This window comes from Macrosteles quadrilineatus, unplaced genomic scaffold (genome assembly GCF_028750875.1).
Source record: "Macrosteles quadrilineatus isolate MER2022 unplaced genomic scaffold, UCM_ALF_1.0 Scaffold_2__2_contigs__length_208266976, whole genome shotgun sequence".
Taxonomy (NCBI): domain Eukaryota; kingdom Metazoa; phylum Arthropoda; class Insecta; order Hemiptera; family Cicadellidae; genus Macrosteles; species Macrosteles quadrilineatus.
The window spans coordinates 48,801,553-48,821,707 of NW_026542595.1; positions in this window are offsets into that span (position 1 = coordinate 48,801,553).

Consider the following 20,155-nt stretch of genomic DNA (forward strand, 5'->3'; position numbering starts at 1 on the left):
AACTCCGTCCTCAGAAGAGAACAAGGAATATGATAAAAAGTCCATTTCAGAGTTGAAAATTTGTTAATTACAATATTTCAAAGAAGATATGAACAAAATAAATCAACCATTTAAAAGGCTCAAACATTGTCGAGAACGGTGGCACAGTTTGCTGCAAGTAGGTTTATTCTTCTTGAATGTTCACATTGTAGATAGGCACTTGGGTAAACAATTACAGGCTAGCATATTTGTGGAAGCTTTTGGGACGGGCTCAATGCTCACAAAGGTCTTAAGTACTAGTTTTGGTGAAGCCCCCAGCCATATGACTTTGAATCCATCATCAACGGTCGGGCAAGATAGACATTTTTCAACACGTTCAAATGTAAAGCTTTTAAAATTGTCAGTACAAAAAAATCAGCTAGAGTACTGACGTCAGTTTCAGGGTTGGTTGATCTCGCATCTCCTTCATGTGAGAGATATCCAGATACAACAACTTCAAACGCCCCAAAGTTAAGATGTAAAATTTCTTGAGAGAGGAAGCGGGCGAGGATAGCCTTGTTTTCCTCAGTGCTAAAAATTGTTCCAAACTTTTTGCAGTGGGACTTTCCTCAACAAATCGTAACTTTGGGGCGCTTGAAACACGTCTTCTTTTTGGTGTTATGAAAAACCCAGAAGCTTTGCCTCCAACAAGTTATGTACTGTAGCTACAACTCTTAAGATGTCATACACGATCATAAGTGAGGGCATACTGTACTCAATGGTTTTACGAACCAATTAATTTCTTTGTACAGACAATTTTGAAAACTTTCCATTTGAACGTGTTTTAATATTCTCATCTTGCCCGACCGGTGATGATGGATTCAGAGTCATATGGCTGGGGGCTTCACCAAAACTAGTACTTAAGATCTCTGTGAGCATTGAGCCCGTCCCAAAAGCCTCCACAAATATGCTAGCATGTAATTGTTTATCCAAGTAGTGTCTATCTACAATGTGAACATGCAAGAAGAATGGACCTACTTGCACCAAACTGTGCCACCGTTCTTGACAATGTTTGAACCTTTTAAATAGTTGATTTATTTTGTTCATATCTTCTTTGAAATATTGTAATTAACAAATTTTCAACTCTGAAATGGACTTTTTCTCATATTCCTTGTTCTCTTCCGAGGGCGGAGTTTTGGCGGCCATGTTGAAACCTATGTCCTCCAAAATCGTAGGAAGTAAATAATGAGTGTTAAAATCCGTTTGGCATAAGAAAAAACGCCTTTGTAGACGTTTAAATTATAATTTCAAACAAACAAACATGGTAGATATATGGAAACAGAGTTATTGGCGGCCGTATTGTGTGCCATCTTGGAAAATATTACCTCAACAGTTTTTGTAAATAAATTTTGAGTGTTGAAATGTGTTTGGCATCCAATAAAACCACTATGCAGACGTTTGAACCATTATTTTAGGCCAACTAACAACATGGATATAGGGTAAAAAGGTTTTGGTAACCATCTTGGATACCGCACTTCCGGTTCAAATTTCACTTTGACAAAAGGCAGATCCGTACTCAGCAGGGTCAAATTATCTTAAAAATGATGTTTCCCCAATTGTTACATGAAATGCTTCTAGCACTTTATAGAGATGGATTACATAATTATGGGCCTGGTATACCTGGGTTACTAAGTAGTTAAAACAAATAACTTTTTTAACATCTCAATAAATCTTATGAATGCAGTCCAAAGTCAATGGTCCAAGTCAGTTTGTCATTAAAAAGCTAACAAAGTAAATTTTTAACTAATTCTGCCCTATATTTCTTTAATTGTTAGTTGAAACAGGGTAACTAAAGCTTTACTTGAACCTCTACATTGAAACACTGTAAACAAATATTTACTTTGGAATTCCCCGGCAAAGGAAATCAAATTAACGTCTTTACAAAGGCTCACAAAGGCCCGCCTCACATTGGAGCGAGGCGAGGTGCAGGCTAGGTGCAGGCGGGAGCGAAGACTTTTTCGTGTCACCGCACATTGAAGCGAGGCGGGACAGAGGTTTCCTAGCTTTGGTCATTCTGTCACGAGTAGGAGGAAAATTTTTTGGACCTTTGTTGATTCTGATTTTAGAGAATATTTTCGTGTGAACAAACAACAGTTTGACGATATCCATAAGTTGATTGAAAGTGACATTGGAAAGGAATGTAATGCTCAGCAACATATAACCATCTGAATTAAAAGCTGCATTACTATTATCTTTCACTCACAAAAAACTAGAAAACCAACGCAGACTCGAGCGAGGTGCAGGAAAACTGTATTCCAACTACAACGCCGCGGAGGCCTGACAGAGGCTGCAGCTGTGCTGCGCGGAGGCTGTGCGCTGCCTCTGCTCAATGTGCGGTGCTCCATTTAAACACGTGTATTAGCCCAGGCGCATATTGAGCTGTGCGGCACGGTCCGGGCAGTGCGGCACGGTCCGGGCAGTGCAGCACTGTGCAGAATTGGGCAAAAAGTCTGTGTTGCACAGTTGACATCGCATATTGGGAAGCAGTGTCGTACAGTTTTCGTGTAGGAGTGATACAGTTTCTTGTGTGAACATGTTGTTAAATATTAGGTTTTGAGTTCTGAGTCAGATTCAGGTGCTGATTTAGATTTATTGTTACTTCTTCACCAGAGAACAAGAAAGAAAGGGCGAAAATTTTGCAATGTTTAGTGATTTTCGTATTTTCTCACAGATTTCATTCCTGTAATTACTCTTTATATACTTACTATGAATGGTAACGTAAAAAATGGATAAAAACGCACAATTTCTATTAATTATCCTCTTGATCCGTCACAAAACACTAGTCAACCCGGCGCAGGTGAGCAATGCGGCACAGACACTTGTAACTCGAACACAAGTGCGCGCAGTCCACGTGCGGGACTGCACTGCCCTGCCCTGCGCTGCGCCATAATATGCGTGTGTCCTAGCCACATCGATGGTCCTAGCAAATACGTGGTTTACAAAACACTGCCCTGCGCTGCACGACGCTGCGCTGCTCCGACTGCGTCTCAATATGCGCCGGGCCTTACAGAATTAGCCGCGCCGCGCCTCGCCTGCACCTCTCCTGCACCTCGCCTCGCTCCAATGTGCGGCGGGCCTTACTGAGAACGCAAATATCCATGTGTGATCAGCTTTAATTACTGCGACAACTCGGAAACATTCTTCTGCAATAACAGTAGAGGTATGTCACGAGTGGAACTATTAACGATCCTGGTCTATCGTGTCAATCACAAATAACTATACTTTTCATTTTAGCGCACTCCATCAATTAAAACTATTTATCAGAATACACTTGGTGTCAAATATATATTAACTCTATTTACATTTAGTACTTATATACAGTATTTTATTCATTACGAGAGGTATCCTCAAAAAACCTATTTCAAGTTGTCTGAAAAAGTAAAGTTTCTATAACTTAATACTATTTTTTAACAAGTAAATAAACTGTATCAGACTGATGCATACTTTCTCCTTTTAACTTGTCAACAGTCCGTCCGTTTATTGGTAAGTGGTATGTCGCAAAAATTTCAACACGTTTTGAACCATAAACATGTCAGTATTGGGGGTTATCTTATTTTATTCAAAGTTAAATGGACCATAATACATTTTATTCAAAACCATTTGAACAGTTTTCGTGAAAATATGAATTTTCCGTTGTTTTATGGGAAAACATCCATCACAAATCAAAATAAAATAAAATATTCACAACCCATAAATAAATGGGTTCTGGGTGTGTTGGGGTTATAAATTTAATAAATGGTCACTTATTTTGTTTTTTTTTATTAAAATTTTATTTTTATTTTTGTTATTTTCCAACAAAAAAAACAACCCAAAATCCTGGAACTTTTCCCATTTTAATTTTCATTACCATTCCCATCGCCTAAGCTATTCCAGAGACTATATCAGCATTAAAAGGTCCGTCTCTAGGTCAACAGTTGTGGTCAGGACCAGCCGCACCTCAGGACTTATTGCTGTGTCTGCCAACCACTAAACCCTTTGTCCACAAGTTGCTAGCAGACTTAGTCAATTTGTTGACACTGCTAAGTATTGTGCGATGGTAGGGTGTGTTTTTAAAACGTTACAGTTTTCTGTAGCTTGTTCAAAGAATTTTTAAAACATTTCTTTCTTAGTTCGCCCCAATTCACACTTCTAAGGGACATTTATAATTATTTTGGGATACACGATTTTGTTTGGTTTCTATTTTTGGAATTAATAGCAACTATTTATTTATTTGGAGTTTTATTATCATTACGTTTGTTTAATAAATCACAATTTGTTTTAAGAATTAATTAAAAATCCAAGAACAGACTCGGTATGGATCATAAAGAAATTATATTACTGGCCCGAAAGTAAACATTATTTAACATTGCTTAAATGGAACTGTCTAAACAATATGTTAATGTTATTAATATAGGATCCCGGCCTGTTACATCATTTGTTTATGTTTACGATCCATACAGCTTTCTGTTCTAGTATTAAACAAAAAATCTATATAATATATCAAAAAACACTCGACTTACTTCAAGAGACTAGCAATATGCAACCGTCACCTTGAAAGTAGTTTTTGGCAATAATCGGGGCTTGAGACATCGCTTTTGAACACTTAAAGGGATCTTTGGATTTAAATGGGCAGTATATTGTCATACATATCAGACACAAAAGTACAGTTGATGTATTTGTCATATTCGGTCCAACTTAGTTAGTGACCCGAAGCTGTAATGAAATAAGTAACATGTCTACAAATTCCCGGACTATTTGAGCATTTTATACATCTCTTGCAGTAATTAGATACTACTTCTATGGTAAGACATACTAAGATTGTAAAAAAAAATAAAAAAAACAGTGAAATCATTTCAAAAGGCATCAGTCACAGAAGAAAAAATCAGATACCGGTACTGGTTTTCAGAGTTACAAAAATATCTAGAAGAGGTAAATGCCCAAGACTTACTTGATGATCCGTCCCGGATCTATAGCCTAGGGGAACCCGGAATGTAAACGTGCCCTCAAACTGGTAAGGCTTTTTGTTTCAAGAGCGTACAAGAACTTCTATGACATCGCTTCGGGCCTGTCCTTTGCACCTTTTCTGCTAAAGGAAACAACTGTTGAACTCATAATTCAAACGCATCCCTATGGATGTAGCAGAATCTGTTGCTCTAGGATTTGCCATAGGGCGAAGTGACAGTGGATGATTGATAAGTAGTATCCCCAACAGCACAATGGGCTTGATGGAAACTTGTTCTAAGTCCATTGGCCCAAGTCCCTTAGCCTGGTTTAAACTCAGGGACCCAAGTCTGTAGGCTTGGTTTTGGCTTGTTTTAGAGACCGAAGTTGGCAGTTGTTCAACTTGTTAGGGGTTTGGCTCCCCAAGTCTAACCCACGTCCCAACCCCAAACCTACAGTTAAATCATGCACACAAACCCACTCAAAGCTTGGAATGATGAACACAACCTGGGTCTAGTAGATAAAAAAGGCTCATTGTGGACTTGTTTGGGACTTGGGGACCTAAGCCGAATTTCAGTAGGCTCACATTGGACCTGGCTTAGACTCATATTGGAATTGGCTTTAGCACATGTTGGACTTAGACAAACAAGCTCACACTGATAAATTAAACAGGCTCATTATGGAGTTAAAACTAATACGTTGTTGTATTAATAGTCAAAGCTAATACTATATGTTATAATAGTATTAAAACAACTGTGGTATGACTCGAGTGAATGATTGGGACTGCACCAGTGAATTACTAGTTATTGTACCAGTGAATGACCACCATAATGACTGATTTGTTTAGGTTTAAACCAAACGGAATAGAAAATACAGACAGTAGCTGCATTAAAAACTTTACAAAGAATAATTATTAATTTTATTTATAAGTTATTATTATGTTTGTGCTTTTCGATTGGCCCTTAATAATAGCCTTTAAGCTTTGTTCAACCCTGCCAACTTATTTTTATTCCGATTTTTTTTTTCAATTAACTTGTTTAATTTCTGTCGGTTTTCTTTTTACTTAATTTTATCCTGATCAATAATCTCATTCTTTTCTCTGCCTGCTTTTCGTTTGCTAACTGTTTCTTCTTTTTCGGTTTTCACTTTGTCTTTAATGTCATTATATTCTTTCCACTTCGCAGACGTAATAGCAAATGTAATCTTTTCTTGGTTTATTGTTATTTATTTATTCATGCAACAAAATATTATAAAACAAAATACATCTCATACAAAGGTACAAAAGCCTCAGTAGGCTTGTCCGCAGCTAAGAGTCCAGTTCAAAGTCCATTCACAAAAATTCCAGTCAGTTTTCATCTGGTACAAGCTATTCTCCTAATCTGTTGCACTAAATAGATAGTATTCACATTTCATTGCCATTTCTAACATTGTTTTAACAAACAGGAAAATTAATAATATAACAACAATTTTAATACAAGTAAATAAATATTTGAAAAAAAAACAGAATATACTACATGTAGGCAAAAATCCCATGTTTTACCTAAACTATTTAATAAATATTTAACAATAACAACGCATAGAATTATAACCACTGACAAAGATAAATTTTGAAAACTTAAACAAAAACAATTAATAAAAAATCTTTTTGATTCTACTTTCAATGAAGAGTATGACTTTAAATTACTTAAACTCATTGGCAACTCATTACACAAATTTTGCACTAAATAATGTCTAGTTCTTATAGTATATTTATTGTTCACGCTATGCATAACATAAAAGGTTCTCCTATAATAATTGTACTTATGTGAGTTTTTTTTCTTTAAATTTATTAGAGAAATAATAGTCTCTAATCAACAAGAACTTGAACAGTTTTTTTTTACTGGCTAAGTGTTGGTAATTTCAAAACAACAAATAGGATAAGCCCTAACAAAAGCACCATCAAGCTTTGCTATAATTTTTTATAATCTGGTTTGGGCCGTATGTACTTGGAACATGGTCGTATGTGCAGCACTTCCCCATGCTTTTAGCAATTTTTGCGGTTGGAACTTGTGACCAATGAGGAGAAAAGCTCAAAACCTACTATTTCAACGTTAGTACCTATTATGTCTATGTCAGGGGAAAGATCAGGAAGGTAATGTTTAGTCTTGTTTTTCTTATATCGTCGAATAACACCAACACATCGGACAAGCTAAATATTGCATCCAATTGCTCTACATGATTTGTTATTTCTTCATCTGTCCTTTTCTCTTTCTTGTGTATATTTATTAGTTTTTTTCGTATCTTTTTGTATCTTCTTCGTTGTCTTCCAAGCTGTTCTTTTATTTCTAATTCTTGTTCTCATCCCCCTACTACAACATTTACTATTAATTCTTTGCGTCTTCTCATTCAGTTTGCATAGCTGTTGGTGAAACGGTATTATTTAAAGCGTGCTCTTTAATGGCTTTCCAGATAGTATACACACCTTTTTGTTCTGAATCAGTAGGTTCTCCTTTTTTCATGAATATTATTGAATACCTCAATAACATCTTTAGGAATTTCGCTTTCTTCTATGTGGAGTGTGGCTTTGTACTCAGTTTGGGAGTTCTTCTTTACATCATTTGAGTGAGTTCTCTAAGTTTCTCTTGTCTAGTTGAAATACATTAAGTGTAGTCCACCGCATCTTTACCGAAAGGGTACAAACCACAGGTTTCAAATCCATTATTTACTGTATATTCAGTTATATTCTTAAATACTTTTTGGAAAAGGGGGCAAAATTAGTCCTTGTTACAAGTTTAGTGGTATGTTGCTTGTACTTTATTGTTTGCTTTCTCTAGGCAACCTTAAGGTGTCTACATATTGCAACATCGCATGGTATCCCGGTTGTTCCACCACTGGCTAACTTACCGGGCTATTCCGCCCTTGACCTAAGATTTGTTATTTTCTTTACAAAATAATAATTCTTTAAATTTTTATGTTTTAGAAACATACTATGATGCTCGAAAGAAATTATCAAAGGCTGAGGATACCTCTAACATAAGTAGTGACGAAGAGGAGTCTAGGAAGAGAAAAAGGAAGCCAAGAAACGTTAGTTTGCCATGAGAGGATGAAGAATATTCTGACGAGGACTCAGATGCTGCAAGCAATTCAAAAAAATCTAACAAACAGACTTCCCTACCAGCTTATCCCCCTTTAACATCCTTTTCTTCCCAGCTTCCTTCTACCACTGACCTGTCCATAAACATTTCAGACCAATTCCCTATTTTAACAGCCACAGAAGTCCTGAATGATGTTAATTACACTCCCCCTGCGACTGTTAGGTACAATCCCCTCACTCCACTTGCCAGACCTCTATTTCTTAATTCCCCTACACCTGAAAATGAACCTTCCTTTTTGACCCAAAACTATCCCTCTACCTCAGCCCATTTTCAGAGCCACCTATGCAGCAGCACACTTCTCATCGACATTTGTTACCAACAAAAAGTGGATGCAATAATGAGAGTGAGTTCATTTTTATTACATTTAAAGTAGGGGTAATCCTGATTAGTGCGTTGATGGTCTATTTTAAATACAGTGTACGGCAAAATAAACCAATGTCTTTTCTGCATCACACTGTTCAGCAATAGGTCGTCACCGGTTTATCGCTCTAAAACTATAATATTGCATTTAAACTAGTTGGTTGATTTTTTTGTCACGTGTCAAATTTAATGTGCTCATTCTTTGGCAGTTGGAATGTTTTATCTATGGGTAGGCTTATACATACAAATATACGTGCACATGTATAAATATATTTATATATTTCAGATTTTGGTAGGGACTATTTTTTTAATTTTCCGAGCGATTTGAGTATAAACGGAAGAGATTTTAAACACGTTTAAACTCATAGAAATAGTAACAAGATAATTAATAATTGATTATTTAAAGGAGCATAGTTTGAAATACATTTGGCTGTGTTTAAACTTTTTGGTTAATATACAAATTTGTACTTAGCTGGGAGTCCATTTGTTCCGGGCATACATTTACCCCATGTTTAACATATATCATTTTTCTGACTAAGCACATTCATTATTTTTAGTAACAACTGTATTTCCCATCGGTCTATTTACTGCTGTTACCGTATTATATATCTTTCTAGACGAGCTCTAAAGTTGAAAACCATTCAAATTGCAAATGCAATTGTTGCATTACATTGTATTTTATGTTTAATGTTGATTTGTGATTGATGTTAAATTAATTTGATATGTTCAGATTGTAATAGACTTTTTGTCATCGTCGGACAGCTCCAGGAAGCAGTGGTTGTCCTCACAGACGCTGTGTAAAAATTAAGCAGAAAAATGGATGACCGTGCCATGTACAACGAAGAACAGGAAAATGGAAAATACGAAATAATAGGAAGGATACCAGTTCAGAATTTGAAGGAGATGGAAGAGTTAGAGAAGATATTATAAACTCCTCAATTTAATAGGCAGTTGGTAAGATTGTGTATTTTTCATTGAAAAAACATTCTTACCTAGTAACTTATCCTATTCAGTATTTTGAACACTGATATGTGCTCTGAGATTCATAGCCGTCAGTAGTTTTCCCACCACAGCAAAGTACGTAATTTTGAATTATTTTATGATGTGGTCATGAATTTCCTGGTTCAGGAACGTTGAAAAAGTAATGAATGTGGAAACCATAGGTATCACAAAGTAAACTCAAAGCTGTAGCCTTTGGGACTTTTTTGGGATGTTTTTGTATCAATATTGTACAAGCCCTTAAAATCTGAAATTATAGGCTGACCATAAAACATATTGATGCTTAAAAGGGATCTAACAAAGTCTGACACACTTCCTGGTCAGGATTTTCATAGCTTATCTTAGGTTTTTTGCAGCAAACCTAAGATACTCACTAAAATTAATGTTATTTAAATAGGTAATAAATCTGAAAATTTTTAGGGAATATTTGATTAGAAATCAAGTTGGGTAAATGGAAGTCTGCAGGTTTGATGCGGCGGGAGTATTTTTAATTATCAATATGTGTATGAATCTGAACATATGGAGTTTTCGGCTTCTGAGGACCTCAAAACAAAAAAGTAAATCGGTCCTGGGTCCAGGTCTCACCATGAGATCTACGCTTATAGCCTATTCTCTCTCTCTATGGGAAATTCGTAAAAAAAAATGTTTACATTTTCCTGGAAAGTCAATTATATCATTGACTAATTGATACTATTGTCTAAATAGTCAAAGGTTATATCCACACAGTGCTCTGCGGAGGGGTTATGATAACAAGACACTAAATTAAAACAACTTTACAATTAAAACTTTGCAAAATCAGCTTTGAAACAGTACCAATGAGAACAGAGGGAGGAGCCGGTACAGTAAAGATAAGACAACTAACTGTTCAGGTTTTCCGCCATCTGTATTTGTCACTAACAGAATTTGGGGTTGTCTTGTTTTAAATTGTGCATAAAGAAAACACATTAAGTTATGTTCGTAAAAAAATTGACTGTCATTAAATGTGTGAATTGTACAAATTAACACAGCACATACTTTCATTAGCTATTTTTTACAGTTATCTTCATTATGTCCACTTAATTAAACAATCAAATAATATGTATTAATTAACCTCATTAACATTAATTTTAGTGAGTATCTTAGGTTTGCTGCAAAAAACCTAAGATAAGCTATGAAAATCCTGACCAGGAAGTGTGTCAGACTTTGTTAGATCCCTTTTAAGCATCAATATGTTTTATGGTCAGCCTATAATTTCAGATTTTAAGGGCTTGTACAATATTGATACAAAAACATCCCAAAAAAGTCCCAAAGGCTACAGCTTTGAGTTTACTTTTTGATACCTATGGTTTCCACATTCCTTACTTTTTCAACGTTCCTGAACCAGGAAATTCATGACCACATCATAAAATAATTCAAAATTACGTACTTTGCTGTGGTGGGAAAACTACTGACGGCTATGAATCTCAGAGCACATATCAGTGTTCAAAATACTGAATAGGATAAGTTACTAGGTAAGAATGTTTTTTTTCAATAAAAAATACACAATCTTACCAACTGCCTAATAAATTGAGGAGTTTCTAATATCTTCTCTAACTCTTCCATCTCCTTCAAATTCTGAACTGGTATCCTTCCTATTATTTCGTATTTTCCATTTTCCTGTTCTTCGTTGTACATGGCACGGTCATCCATTTTTCTGCTTAATTTTTACACAGCGTCTGTGAGGACAACCACTGCTTCCTGGAGCTGTCCGACGATGACAAAAAGTCTATTACAATCTCAAAATATCAAATTAATTTAACATCAATCACAAATCAACATTAAACATAAAATACAATGTAATGCAACAATTGTATTTGCAATTTGAATGGTTTTCAACTTTAGAGCTCGTCTAGAAAGATATATAATACGGTAACAGCAGTAAATAGACCGATGGGAAATACAGTTATTACTAAAAATAATGAATGTGCTTAGTCAGAAAAATGATATATGTTAAACATGGGGTAAATGTATGCCCGGAACAAATGGACTCCCAGGTACAAATTTGTATATTAACCAAAAAGTTTAAACACAGCCAAATGTATTTCAAACTATGCTCCTTTAAATAATCAATTATTAATTATCTTACTACTATTTCTATGAGTTTAAACGTGTTTAAAATCTCTTCCGTTTATACTCAAAGCGCTCGGAAAATTAAAAAAAATAGGCCCTACCAAAATCTGAAATATAAATATATTTATACATGTGCACGTATATTTATATGTATAGGCCTACCCATAGATAAAACATTCCAACTGCCAAAGAATGAGCACATTAAATTTGCCACATGACAAAAAATCAACCAACTAGTTTAAATGCAATTATAGTTTTAGGGTGATAAACCGGTGACGACCTATTGCTGAACAGTGTGATGCAGAAAAGACATTGGTTTATTTTGCCACACACTGTATTTAAAATAGACCATCAAAGCACTAATCAGGATTACCCCTACTTTAAATGTAATAAAAATAAACTCACTCTCATTATTGCATCCACTTTTTGTTGGTAACAAATGTCGATGAGGAGTGTGCTGCTGCATAGGTGGCTCTGAAAATGGGCTCAGGTAGAGGGATAGTTTAGGGTCAAAAAGGAAGGTTCATTTTCAGGTGTAGGGGAATTAAGAAATAAAGGTCTGGCAAGTGGAGTGAGGGGATTGTACCTAGCAGTCGCAGAGGGAGTGTAATTAACATCATTCAGGACTTCTGTGGCTGTTAAAATAGGGAATTGGTCTGAAATGTTTATGGACAGGTCAGTGGTAGAAGGAAGCTGGGAAGAAAAGGATGTTAAAGGGGGATAAGCTGGTAGGGAAGTCTGTTTGTTAGATTTTTTTGAATTGCTTGCAGCATCTGAGTCCTCGTCAGAATATTCTTCATCCTCTCCAGGCAAACTAATGTTTCTTGGCTTCCTTTTTCTCTTCCTAGACTCCTCTTCGTCACTACTTAAGTTAGAGGTATCCTCAGCCTTTGATAATTTCTTTCGAGCATCATAGTATGTTTCTAAAACATAAAAATTTAAAGAATTATTAATTTGTAAAGAAAATAACAAATTGTTCCCATGGTTGGTGATGTAAAATGCCCGGGCTTTTTCATGGGTTTATAGAAAACTAGCTGTAACCCGCGGGCTTTGCCCCGTTTAACTTCTAAATTTTCAAGATTATCTCGTTCGCATGGCTCAATCACGTCCTGGTTGAAGTTTGTTCGCTACGCTCACTCACCTTTAGGTTGGAGCTCGTTCGCTACGCTCACTCACCTTTAGGTTGGAGCTCGTTCGCTGCGCTCACTTGCCTTCAGGTTAGCTCGTTCGCTACGCTAACTCGCCTCCAGGTTGAAGTTCGTTCGCTACGCTCACTCACCTTTTGGTTGCAAATTAGCTGTTGTCATAAATGTAAAAGAAATAATAGTGCTGCACCCTGTTGGTAATCCTTGTAACTTTAATGCTATTGAACATCATAGAACAGAACCAACTTGTTTAATTGAAACAGCTGTTAAGATTCAATAATTCCATTTCTCATAAGGTTAACATGGGAAACTCCAGAGCCACTGGGGCGGAGCCCGAAAGGATTTTTTGAAATAAGAATATGCCTATATGTTAATCGGGAATGTGAGCTATCATCATGCCAAATTTCAGCCCAATCCGACCAGTATTTTTCGAGTTTACTTTTCCCATACACACATACAGCAACCACCTCTTTTTTATAATAGTATAGATAGATAATTCATTTGCAACATTTATTTTTGGAAAAAAAAAATTCTTCTATTAGGCTATAATAATACTATAACTTTTGTTAAATAAAAATCCTCTTTTTTATTATCTTGTAATGGTAAAAATATTACGAGTTTATAAAACGAGCGTTTAGGCGATTTCAAATTACCTGCGCGGGGTCATCAGTTCTCCGAGCAGCCACATACTGCGCTAGCGTTGTGACCCCTATAAATAGGCCGAGAATCGGAATAGCTTTCGGACCCGCGTATATTGCGAGAAGATAGGTCGAGGACGGAATAGCCCGGTAATTGAACCAGTGGTGAAATAACCCTGGAAGCGACGTATAATAGGGCTAGGCCAAGAAGCGGAATAGCTCTCGGACCCGCTTACATCGCGAAATCTTAGGTCAAGGGCGGAATAGCCCGGTAAGTTAGCCAGTGGTGGAACAACCGGGATACCATGCGATGTTGCAATATATAGACACCTTAAGGTTGCCTGGAGAAAGCAAACAATAAAGTACAAGCAACAGACCACTAAACTTGTAACAAGGACTATCTTTGTCCCCCTTTTCCAAGCAGTATTAAGCAGTAAGAATATAACTGAATATACAGTAAATAATGGATTTGAAACCTGTGATTTGTACCCTTTCGGTAAAGATGCGGTGGACCACACTTATTTCAACTGGACAAGATAACTTTAGAGAACTCACTCAAATGATGGAAAGAAGAACTCTCAAACTGAGTACAAAGCCACACTCCACATAGAAGAAATCGAAATTCCTAAAGATGTTATTGAGGTATTCAATAATATTCATGAAAAAAGGAGAATCTACTGATTTAGAACAAAAAGGTGTGTATACTATTTGGAAAGCCATTAAAGAGCACGCTTTAAATAATACCGTTTCACCAACAGCTATACAAACAGAATGAGAAGACGCAAAGAATTAATAGTAAATGTTGTAGTAGGGGGATGAGAACAAGAATTAGAAATAAAAGAACAGCTTGGAAGACAACGAAGAAGATACAAAAGGATACGAACAAAAACTAATAAATATACACAAGAAAGAGAAAAGGACAGATGAAGAAATAACAAATCATGTAGAGCAATTGGATGCAATATATAGCTTGTCTGATGTGTTGGTGTTATTCGACGATATAAAAAAAACAAGACTAAACATTACCTTCCTGATCTTTCCCCTGACATAGACATAATAGGTACTAACGTTGAAATAGTAGGTTCGGAGCTTTTCTCCTCATTGGTCACAAGTTCCAACCGCAAGAATTGCTAAAAGCATAGGGAAGTGCTGCACATACGACCATGTTCCAAGTACATACGTACGGCCCAAACCAGATTATAAAAAATTATAGCAAAGCTTGATGATGCTTTTGTTAGGGCTAATCCTATTTGTTGTTTTGAAATTACCAACACTTAGCCAGTTAAAAAAACTGTTCAAGATCTTGTTGATTAGAGACTATTATTTCTCTAATAAATTTAAAGAAAAAAAAAACTCACATAAGTACAATTCTAGGAGAACCTTTTATGTTATGCCTAGCGCGAACAAAAAATATATTATGAGAACTAGACATTATTTAGTGCAATATTTATGTAATGAGTTGCCAATGAGTTTAAGTAATTTGCAGTCATATTCTTCATTAAAAGTAGAATTAAAAAGATTTTTAATTAATTGTTTTTGTTTAAGTTTTCAGAATTTATCTTTGTCAATGGTTATAATTCTATGCGTTGTTATTTATAAATATTGATAAAAAAAATTTATGTAAAACATGGGATTGTTGCCTACGGCCTAGTCCTATTTGTTTAGAAATTGCCAACACTTTGACTGTTAAAAAAATTGTTAAAGTTCTTGTTGATTAGAGACTATTATTTCTGTAATAAATTTAAAGAAAACAAACTCACATAAGTACAATTCTAGGAGAAACTTTTATGTTATGCCTAGCGTGAACAATAAATATACTATGAGAACTAGACATTTTTTAGTGCAAAATTTGTGTAATGAGTTGCCAGTGAGTTTAAGTAATTTAAAGTCATACTCTTCATTGAAAGTAGAATTAAAAAGATTTTTTATTAATTGTTTTTGTTTAAGTTTTCAGAATTTATCTTTGTAAATGGTTATAATTCTATGCGGTGTTATTGTTAAATATTGATTAAATAGTTTAGGTAAGACATGGGATTGTTGCCTACGGGCTAATCCTATTTGTTGTTTAGAAATTGCCAACACTTTGACAGTTAAAAAATTGTTCAAGTTCTTGTTGATTAGAGACTATTATTTCTCTAATAAATTTAAAGAAAAAAAACTCACATAAGTAAAATTCTAGGTAGTGCAATATTTGTGTAATGAGTTGCCAATGAGTTTAAGTAATTTAAAGTCATACGCTTCATTGAAAGTAGAATTAAAAAGATTTTTTATTAATTGTTTTTGTTTAAGTTTTCAGAATTTATCTTTGTCAATGGTTATAATTCTATGCGTTGTTATTGTTAAATAGTTCAGGTAAAACGTGGGATTGTTGCCTACGGGCTAATCCTATTTGTTGTTTAGAAATTGCCAACACTTTGACAGTTAAAAAATTGTTCAAGTTCTTGTTGATTAGAGACTATTATTTCTCTAATAAATTTAAAGAAAAAAAACTCACATAAGTACAATTCTAGGTAGTGTACCGATGGTAGTTAGTTTAAATTGAAATTAACAAAACAAAATCATATTATTTAACCATTGGCTAGACAAGATTAAGAAAGAGTGTCCAGCAGTTTAAAAGATTTAGTTTGTAGGGTTGGTAGTGGTCAGTGATAACCAGGTTCAACTTTGTCAGTTATAAGTTGACTGGAAATATGGTCTATAAAGATGTGGTTGCTGTAGAAATTACAGAAATCAACCACATTGACATTGATATTGAGATTGACTTCTTGTTCACCTTCTTATGATTGGTCCAGTAGCTTTTGCACCACTTCTAGTTGCTTTGCATGGTATCTCCTAGTGCCAGTTCTGACCATTAAACCAGTGTCTCTGATTAAAGTAAGATCTTTCCACTATTTTATTATTTAGTACAAGATTTGGGAGTAATAAGACCATAATGGATTTTATTTGGAAAGTGTATTTGGTGTAAATTGAGAACCGTAAAATATATATGTATTTGGCCTACCTTGTCTTTTAATTTATCTCACTTCTACTACCAGCTTGAATTAGATTCATCCTAAATTGAAGTATACTACCTAATTGGCTACATGGTAGGGGTATACAAGTGCGCCACTCTGCTACATGAATCATTTAAAATTAAAGGCTGGTAAAAGTGAGAAATATGTAGGCCTATGTTAGAAGAATTACAGCAAACAAGTAGAGGCTGAAAAATTTTAAACATGTCAAAATACAATTTAAATTATCTAAACAAAGAAGAACTTCTGTACGAGATAAGAATAAGAGGGGAAGAAACGAGTGATAGTGATGTAGACTCTTTAAGAAAAACTTTAAGATCTTGTACTAACCAGAATACTGATTTAACAAATTTAAAAGGTTCATACACTTTATCTGGGGAAATAACTATAATTGGGGAAAAGTGTGAACAAATTGATTCTCTAATTGAACAGTGTAGGGAAAATGTGACTAAACTCAAAATAGCTAAAATCAAGGCAAAACTAGTGCATGTACAAAACCGGACTACTAATCTATTACAATGTAAGCTGGAACCAGATAAGAAAGTTAGTTTAGACAAATTAAATCAGCAAATCTTAAATAGTTTTGAGCAATTTAAAACAATGCATACCTTCTCAGACCAGGAGATGGGGGATTTTGAAGAGGAGCTGAATAACTCTTTGAGAATGAAATAATTGGGGAAAAATTAAATCAGTCTAAATCGGTAGTTCCACCAACTGAAAACTTCACTTCATCTACACCTCAAAAAGTAGAGATTGATTGTTTTCAACAAAATGTGCCGGGTCAAGTCATAAATAATCAACCAAACTCATGTACAGTTGTAAATAGTAGCCTAAGTCCTAGTAGCCTTTTTACTAAGTTGTCAAACCCATTGGAAATTTATTAAAAAAATTTTCCTCTGTGTAATGGTTTAGAAACAAACACATTGTTGCAGTTTTTGAGAAACCTAGTTACTGTCCGAAATGAAACTTCTTTATCTGAGCAAGATTTGCATGAGATTCTACCAATTTATTCTACAGCACCATTAGTGAATAAAATATTAGAATTCAAGAGGGAATCAAAATCAATTGATTTGTTGCATGCTAATATAATCACTACATTTTTGCCAATCACCTTAAGGGAAAAGCTGAAACAAGATTTAATATTTCGACCTCAAAAACACCTTGAACCTTTGTCTATATATGTGCATGAAATAAAAATAAACCACCAGGTATTAAAGTGTGATTTAACTGAGAGTCAACTTGTTAGTTTTATTAAGAATGGAATACATCCTGATTTGCGCAACAAACTAATATTTGAGAAGAACCCTGAAACATTTTTAGACTTAGATCATCTTTGTATAAGTTTAAATAATGTAACATACAATGATTACCTCAGAAATCAAGGTTTTCCAGTTAGTAACAGTAGTGTTAGGAAACCTTATCTATCAACTGATGATAAGCCTAGGATGGATAAACTAAATCCAGGAGTTCAACGACCTATTAGTCACTACTCAAATCGTAACAATGAAAGGCCTGTTTGTTTTAAATGTCAAAGAGTAGGTCATATTGCTCGTAATTGTTACAGACCAGATCCAAAAAACTAGTTAAGCCAGGAAAAACACGTAGCCTAGACTACAAATCTGTTTTTCCGGACGGCAAGAAAGAATTCGGAAATAATAAACCTGTATATAGTTCTCATAGTCCCAATTTTAAGTCTGAACTGAGAAGAGTTGTTAAGGATTTTAATAAAATAAATTCACCTGGATTAAAGAAAGTAAGAGCTAAAACTGTAACACATTTACCCTGTATTTCTGTGGATTTAGGAAACAAATTAAGTGTGGGAGCTTTGTTAGACACTGGAGCTAGCCAAAACTTTATAAGCTTAGATTTATACAATAGATTATTGGGAAATAAATTAATTATGAGTGAAAATGCTTGGCAGGGAACCATAGTAGCTGCAAACAATGAACCTTTGAACATAAATAAGCAATGTGAAATTTTGATTAAGATAAAATCATTTACCTGGAAACAAACATTTTTAGTTGTTGAGTTAAAATATTTTGACATGATTTTAGGATACCCTTTTATGTGTGCAAGCAAGTTAAACCTAAATATGGATCGACAAATGGGTTATTTTACTTTTAAACCTGAAGATGAAATTAAGTTAATTCCAAGTACTAACCTGAGTGAGTTAAGCTTAAATAGTATTAAAGTAGGAGATGTTGAAATGTGTGAAGAAGCTGAGAAGTTAATTAAGAATTTTCCTACCGTATTCACAGATAAGATAGGATCAGCACTTGATTTGGAAATTGAGCTTAAAGTGACGGATGATAAACCTGTTAGTATCCGCCCTTATTTTTTAAGTCCACCCAAAGTAGAGAAGATGAAAGCTATAATTGATGACTGGATAAAACAAGATGTCGCGGAAGTTTCCACTAGTCCATATAGTGCCCCTGCATTTTTAACTCAAGATGACAGACTTGTAATTAACTACTCTGAACTCAATAAGAAGTTAATCAATGTAGATTACCCACTAGGAGATATGCAGAATATGTATCAGCATCTAAAAGGAGCTAGATATTTTACAGTTATAGATTTAAACAAAGCATTTTTACAATGTCCAATCGCTTTAAAATCCAGAGATTTAACATCATTTAGTACAATTTTTGGTAAATTCCGTATGAAGAGAATTCCATTTGGATTGAAAATAGGCAGTAGTGTACTATCACATTATTTGGACAAAATATTTAATGACATCAAATTTCAGTATATGATTAACTTTTGTGACGATATAGTTGTATATAGCCCTGATAAGAGAAACCATATTGAGCATGTTACAGAAGTGATTAAGAGATTAGCGCAACACGGACTTACAGTAAATCCACAAAAAGTCAAATTCTTTTGTAAGGAAATAAGTTTTTTAGGACATATTATTAAACAAGATAGCATTACTATAGATCCCGAGCGAACTAATTCATTAATGAAATTTCCTGCTCCAAAAACTGTGAGGCAAGTGCGACAGTTTATAGGAATGTGTGGTTATTGGTCTCGATATATTCCAAAGTATGCTGAGATATGTTTACCTCTGTTTGCGCTGAAAAAGAAAGGTGTAAAATTTAAGTGGAATGAGGAGTGTCAAAATGCATTTGAAACCTTAAAGAGTAAGATAGCAAATCCGCCTATACTACAAATGGCCGATTTTTCTAAAGAATTTGAATTGCATACCGACGCAAGCGACCTAGCAGCTGCTGGTGTTTTATTGCAAAGAAATGAGGAGGGGAATTTAATGCCTATTGCTTACTATTCGAAGAAATTCACACCTACTGAGATGCGTTATAGCACTTACGAAAAGGAAGCTTACAGTGTAATATTGTGTGTAGAGAAATGGCATCAATTCTTAGAAGTAAGAAGTTTTAAATTGGTTACTGATTGTCAAGGTCTTAGTTTCATGCTCAAATCTCGAAAAAGCCGGGGAAGATTGTCTAGATGGTTTGAAAGGTTGTTTAGTCTTCCATTCACAGTTGAACATGTAAAAGGTTCGGAGAATATAATAGCTGATGCGTTATCACGTATGTTTAGTGGAGAGAAAGAGAGTGAGACGGAAATTCACGAAACAAATCTGTTAAGCAATATCAACAATGAAGTCTATTTTTGTAATGTGTTAAATGAAATACCATTGGATCTTAAGGACATTAAAGTACATCAAGAGAGCGATGAAGAGTGTAAGAAAATCATTGAAAGCATCAAGAATAAGACTAATAATGAAAATTATACCCTGAAAAATGAAGTTTTATTGTTCAAAAAGAAGATTTATTTGCCCAAGAAACTGTTTAGTGTAATATTCGCATTCTATCACAACTCAT